The sequence below is a fragment of the Mustela nigripes genome, chromosome 6 (assembly GCF_022355385.1).
Source record: "Mustela nigripes isolate SB6536 chromosome 6, MUSNIG.SB6536, whole genome shotgun sequence".
Classification (NCBI taxonomy): Eukaryota; Metazoa; Chordata; class Mammalia; order Carnivora; family Mustelidae; genus Mustela; species Mustela nigripes.
The window spans coordinates 6,966,079-6,972,078 of NC_081562.1; positions in this window are offsets into that span (position 1 = coordinate 6,966,079).

A 6,000-nucleotide genomic window follows, 5' to 3' on the forward strand; every position below is an offset into this window, starting at 1 on the left:
GCCGTGGAGGAGCAGAGGGAGAAGAAGAGCGAGAATCCCAAGCCGGCGCTACACCCAGCACAGACAGCGACACAGGCCTCGATCTCACAACCCCAAGACCATGAACTGAGCCAAAATCAGAGGTTGATGTTTAATTCACTGAGCCAACCAGGTACCCCATCAAGACCCTTCTCAGACCCTGGGCCTCTCCAACCCCCATACCCTGCAGCAAGTACAGGGCCCTAGCACTACAAGTGCTTTCCAACCCCTCCTTCAGTTACAGTTTGCCGGATCGGGGCACCTCTCCCCACCTGTCTGCAGAGCTGTCCCTTACTTGGAGCTAAAGGCCCAGCTCCAGCGTTTCTTCTACAAAACTGTCCTGATTTTTCCCCACCCCAGAGTGGACTCTCCGCTTCCTGGCGCACTCCCACTAGCAAGGGCACCCTCCAGGGGTAGGGCCTGGCTCTGATCACCTGGGAGCACGGTGTCCAGCACAGGACCTGGCAAAGAGGCAGCATCTCCTGGAGAGCCAACATTCAAGGGGAGGTCAGGTCTTAAAAAACCCTGGACTTGGATACAGGTCTCTGACTCAAATAACCCTTAATGAAGGCCTCCCCCTCTCTGGGCCTCAGCTTCTTCTTCATTCATTCTTAGAATGAAGACTGTGGCTCAGATAGTCTCTGCCACCCCTCCCAGTGGGGACTCCTCTCCCTGCGTCTGGTTCCAGAGATGAGGAGTGAATCGCCAAGTCCTCAGTCCCGGGGCTGGGCGCTGATCCAGGTGTGGGCGTGGGGAGGGCTGCCGCCCTTACCCCCCACCTCCAGGTGGGGCAGTGTCATCCCTGTCCCCACTGGCTTTGGCCCCAAGGGGACCTAGTGCCAAGCCAGCCACAGCTCTCCACCCCCTCCATAAACACCTCTGAGCATGCGCCCTTCCACTTGTTTAAATTCCATGCACTGTTTATTGTGAAAATAATATAAGCCCAGCAGACATTTTGAAATAGGGAGGGAAAAAGCCAACATCCACAATCTCCCCCAGCCTCCTGCTGCCCCTGAACCCAGAGGGAATTAGAACCAGCACCCAGCCCGGACTGTTCTTTGCAGAGCCTCTTGTAGCACATCTCCTTTCCTGTGCCCCTCATCTTCCTGACTGCTTGGGGAGGCAGGCACTGGTGGCCCATTTGTAAATGAGGAACAGGCTCAGACATTGGGAAGGACCTGCCCAAGGTCACCCTCGGGCTGTGTCGGGGCAGCCCCAGGAGCTGTCTGACTATATACACACCACACCAAGACTGCCCCACAGGCTGGCACTGCAACCCTTGAAAAGTCACACTCCAGGCAGGGAAAAAGAGGGTCCATACCCACTATACTCAGTACGCACTGATAGTTGGCCTTCCAGCAAGGGGGCAGGGAAATGCACAAGCTTTAGAGGAACAACGGAATGTGAATCCTGGTTACACTGTGGTCCTAGAAAGCCAGCTTCACCTCCCTAGTGTCAGTATTGACCTCTAGAAATTGACATAAGGGTACTCACCTCCAAGGGTTTTGGGCAAAAGTAAGTGAAACACCCAGGGTAGGAGCCACAGTGTCCAAACCAGATATGGAAGGTGCCCTAATCTCCAAACCTCAGTCAGATGCCTGGCGCCACAGAGCCAGAGCCTGCCTTCCTGAGCAGGAACCTTCTGGGTTAGGGTCTCAGGCCCCCTGTCTTTAGGCCTGGCTTCCTTTGGTGCTCTGGAAATGCTTTCTGGATGGTCTTTCTAGTCCCAGTTCCCCCAGTCCTACTCCTCCCTCTCCCTAGGGCCACTCCAGGGCCCCACCTGAGTACCAGTTGCCAGGGACAAGCCTCTCAAAGGGACACACTGGTGGCCACAAGGGCCACTCCCTCTGGTTGAGACGAGAATTCAGAAAAAGACTGTGGAAGGTATTTATTTGTAAGGAAACTAGTTCACTGCACGTCTAAGGCACAGGTGTGCTATTGCTGTGGACCCAATCTACAGGAGGCAAAACCTGTGAAGCCCCCTCCTACGGCTTCTGGATCCCAGCCGCGGGGGCGGAGCCCGGGTATCTGCATTCAATCAGTTCTTAGGAATTCTTGGGCAATGGAACAGGTATTGGCTGTGAGATAGGAGAGACTAATCTCAACACTCCAGCCCCACCCACCGGCTCTACACTCCTGGACCCTGGCAGGGGGTCTCAGGTCCTGCCAGTGCCCAGAGTCCCAGGGACCAGATCCAGATGGAGCAGGAGGAACAGGACAGGTAGGAGAACGAGTTGGGTTTCCCTTCCCATGCAGATGATTCTGTTTGCTGTCTGTATACCAACAGAAAATAAAAGCTTTTTGAGGGCAGGGCCCTTGTTTTGTTCTCTACAGTGTTCCCAGAACTGAGAACAGCATGTAGCGCAATGCATTTGTTTAATGAATGAACCAAACTCTGGCACAGGGCTTGGGAAAAAAAGGCAGATTTTTTTTTTCTTTTGCCCAGCTTGAATATGGCTCCTCGGCAGGGCACAATTACTGATCCAGTCCTTTTTTTTTTTTTTTTTTTTTTTTTTTTTTTAAGATTTGTGCATTTATTTGAGCACAAGTGGAAAGGAGAGGGAGAGAGAATCTCAGGCAGGCTCTGCGCTCAGCACGATGTCAGCTTGGGGCTGGATCTGATGGATCCAAGATCACAACCTGACCGGAAACCAAGAGTCAGAGGCACAACCAACTGTGCCACCCAGATACCCCTGTTGATCCTGTCTTTTAAATTTTTTTCTCATATTCTGCTCATCATGGATTCTTTTGCATTAATTTTGATTTTTAAAAATATTGTTAAACATTAAATTAAAATGCCATTTATTTTATCTTTTTATTTTTAAACATTTTATTTATTTATTTGACAGAGAGAGATCACAAGTAGGCAGAGAGGCAGGCAGAGAGAGAGAGAGAGGAGGAAGCAGGCTCCCCGCTGAGCAGAGAGCCCGATGCGGGACTCGATCCCAGGACCCTGAGATCATGACCCGAGCCGAAGGCAGCGGCTCAACCCACTGAGCCACCCAGGTGCCCCAAAATGCCATTTATTTTTATATTTTGGTGTTCTCCTAAGTTTTTTGCCTGTGGCATGTCACGCACCTTACCTGTCCATGCTGGTCTCAGCCCTGGGGGCCTGCCAGGTGCTTTGTAAAGCCTTGGGCACATCCCTTTTGTTTTTCTACACCAAGTGGAGACAGCAATGAAGGATTATTGGAAGAAAAGCCCACAGGGTCAAGGCTCCCTGCCAAACCTCCTGCCCTAAGAGGAAACCACCCTTAAAAGGATTCTACACCCACCCAGCAAGGAGCCCTCCACCCTTTTCCACATGACAGATAAATGACAAAAACCTGATTGGGTGACAGGCACGGGGAGGATTAGTCAGATTAAAACAGCCCGTCCTGGGGAGACCTGGGTGGCTCAGTAGGTTAAGGCGCTGCCTTTGGCTCAGGTCATGATCCAGAGTCCTAGGATCCAGTCCCCCATCTGGCTCCTTGGTCAGCGGGGAACCTGCTTCTCTCTCTGCTTCTGGCTGCCACTCTGCCTGCTTGTTTTCTCTCTCTCTACCCCTGGCAAATGATAAAATCTTAAAACAAAAACACAAACCATCCCATGAACAAGCCCATGAAAACCCCTAGACTTAAGAAAGTCTGGTGGCAACCCTCTTGGGTCTGCTCCCTCCTCAGGAGCTCAATAAACTTGGCGTTGCTGCCCACCACTCTTCGTCTGGTCTACGTCTTCATTCTTCAAAGCGGTGTTGACCGAGGACCATGGGCACCAAAGGAAAATAAATCTTGCAACAACAATATTACCTTCTACAGCTGCTCTGAGAATGAAGAAGATACGTGGTCGAGTGCCCAGTGTGGTGCCTAGCGCACAGTCTAGGGATCAGGAAATAACAGTTACTGTTATGGAGTTTTGGAATGTAGGTGAGGTCGGGAGGCGACAGCCAAGAGTTCTTGAGATGTCTTTGGTGCAATAAGGTGATTATATTAAAGCACGGGCACAGGACCCTTGGGCAGAAAGAGGCGCTATACTAGGGTTGCGAGGGCTGGCTGATTCTCTACTTGGGAGTTGGGGGTAAGGAAAAAGGGAGAAAAGGGAGGTATCCAAAAGGATTTTCGTTGCTTAAAGAGGACCATCAGGATACTGCAGTCCTTGCTATTATCAAGCTAAGTTGTTTTCCCTCTAGTAAAACATTAACATGAGAATAGTTGTAAGTTTCCTGGAGGAATGTGAATGTGAATGGCATATCCCACTGCCCCACTGCTGGGGGTGTGGGGGGGGGGTTGGGTTGCGCGATGTCAACTTGTGCCTGTCCTTAGCTTGCTTGCCTACTACTACATCACTACTGTCTCACTGTTCACAGTCATAGCAGGTGCCGATTACATCTCCATTATACAGATTAAGAAACAGGTCAGGACAGGTGACCGGTCCAAGTCCTTACAGTTACCAGGGACCAAATTACACTTCTCCTGATTCTGCCTTCCATGATCTTCCCAGGCCACTGCAGCTACTGAGACAAAAATAGAAAAACAAAACCCAACTAGCAAAGGATGGTGCACTGACGTGCCACTCATAGGTGTGTGGATGTGTGTCTTTGCATGACCAAAACTGCCGGGGCTGATCACAGGCGTCAGGGCAAGAGTGGCAGGTACAGCAAAGATGCCCGTCCAGGCATCCGGTCAAGCTGAATGACACCCCCCGGGGAGCACAGAGGGGAGCAGGGGTGGGCTGGGCTCTGGCAGTATGGAAGGAAGCCCCCCACACCCCAAAAAAAAGAGTCCTGGAGAAAAGGAAGCTGCAGTCGATGCATTTCTGAGGGGAGAAAAACGTTAAAATTCACCGTGATACCACTCCCTGGGGACGGCCTGCTACTTTCCATTTTAATGCTCTTTCCATGTTAAATATTCTACAACGCAGGTTTTATGGCTTCATGACACTTCATCTCATAAATGGATCGTAATTAAGTTAACCAATCCCCAAATTTTCCCTTATTTTTGACAAGTTAAATTGCTGGCTCAAAGGTCTGCTCATTTTTAAAATGTTTGCTGTCCCATTAGCTGTTTAATCAGGAACGATACCAAGTACATCTGTAGAAATTCTCCTTTGGAGTAGGTCTGCTGTGTGCCGGGTACTATGTGGACTCTTTTTCATTTATTATTTCTTTGTAGGTGCCACAACAACCGTTCAAAGTAAGTGGTAGTCTTCCCTTTTTATAGGTGGAGACGCAGAGCCTCAGAGAGGTGAAGTGACTTGTCCAAAGTCACGTAGGGGTGAAGGGGGAAGAAAACCTAGAACTAACCGTAAAGTCAATGTGATGTTAAATAGTGAACAGAGGGGTCCAGGAAGGTTTCCTGAAGGAGGTGGACCATGAACGGGGCCTCATGGGGTGGACACAATGACAGCAGAGGAGTAAGAATCGGCGAAGGCCATCTGGCAAAGTCCAGAGCCTGAGCAAAGGACATCAGGTGATTACTTAAGGCTTGAGAATTGTAGGGCAAAGGCATTAGCAACAGGCGGGTGCGTCACAGATGATGGCAAGCTGGGCGAGTCCGAGACTGCACAGGTTCTTTGAGACCCGCCCCCGCCCCGCCCTGCTCCGCCCTGCCCCGCCCTGCCCCGCCCTGCACTGCACTGCGGAGTTTGAGGCTCCGCCCCCGTCCAGCCCCTTGTCGATCGATGCAATCAGAATCTTCCCGCGAAGGAGCGACTCTGGCCCCGCTCCTCTCTTCCGGGTTGTATCACTTCCCGCCGGGCCCGGGCCCAGGCCCCGCCTCCGTCTGGTTTGAAACAGTCCGACCAACCCGCCGCGCTCAGCTCCGCCCCAAGCCACGCCCCCTCCCCTCCCGGTGCAATCAGAACCAGCCTCCCTGAGTCAGCTCAGGCCCCGCCTCTGCCCCGTCCGGGCTGTCCCTCTCCCGCCGAGATCACGCCCTGACCACGCCCCTTCCCGGTTTGGCACCCGCCGGCGGGCCGCGTGGCCCCGCCCCTCCCAGGCCCCGC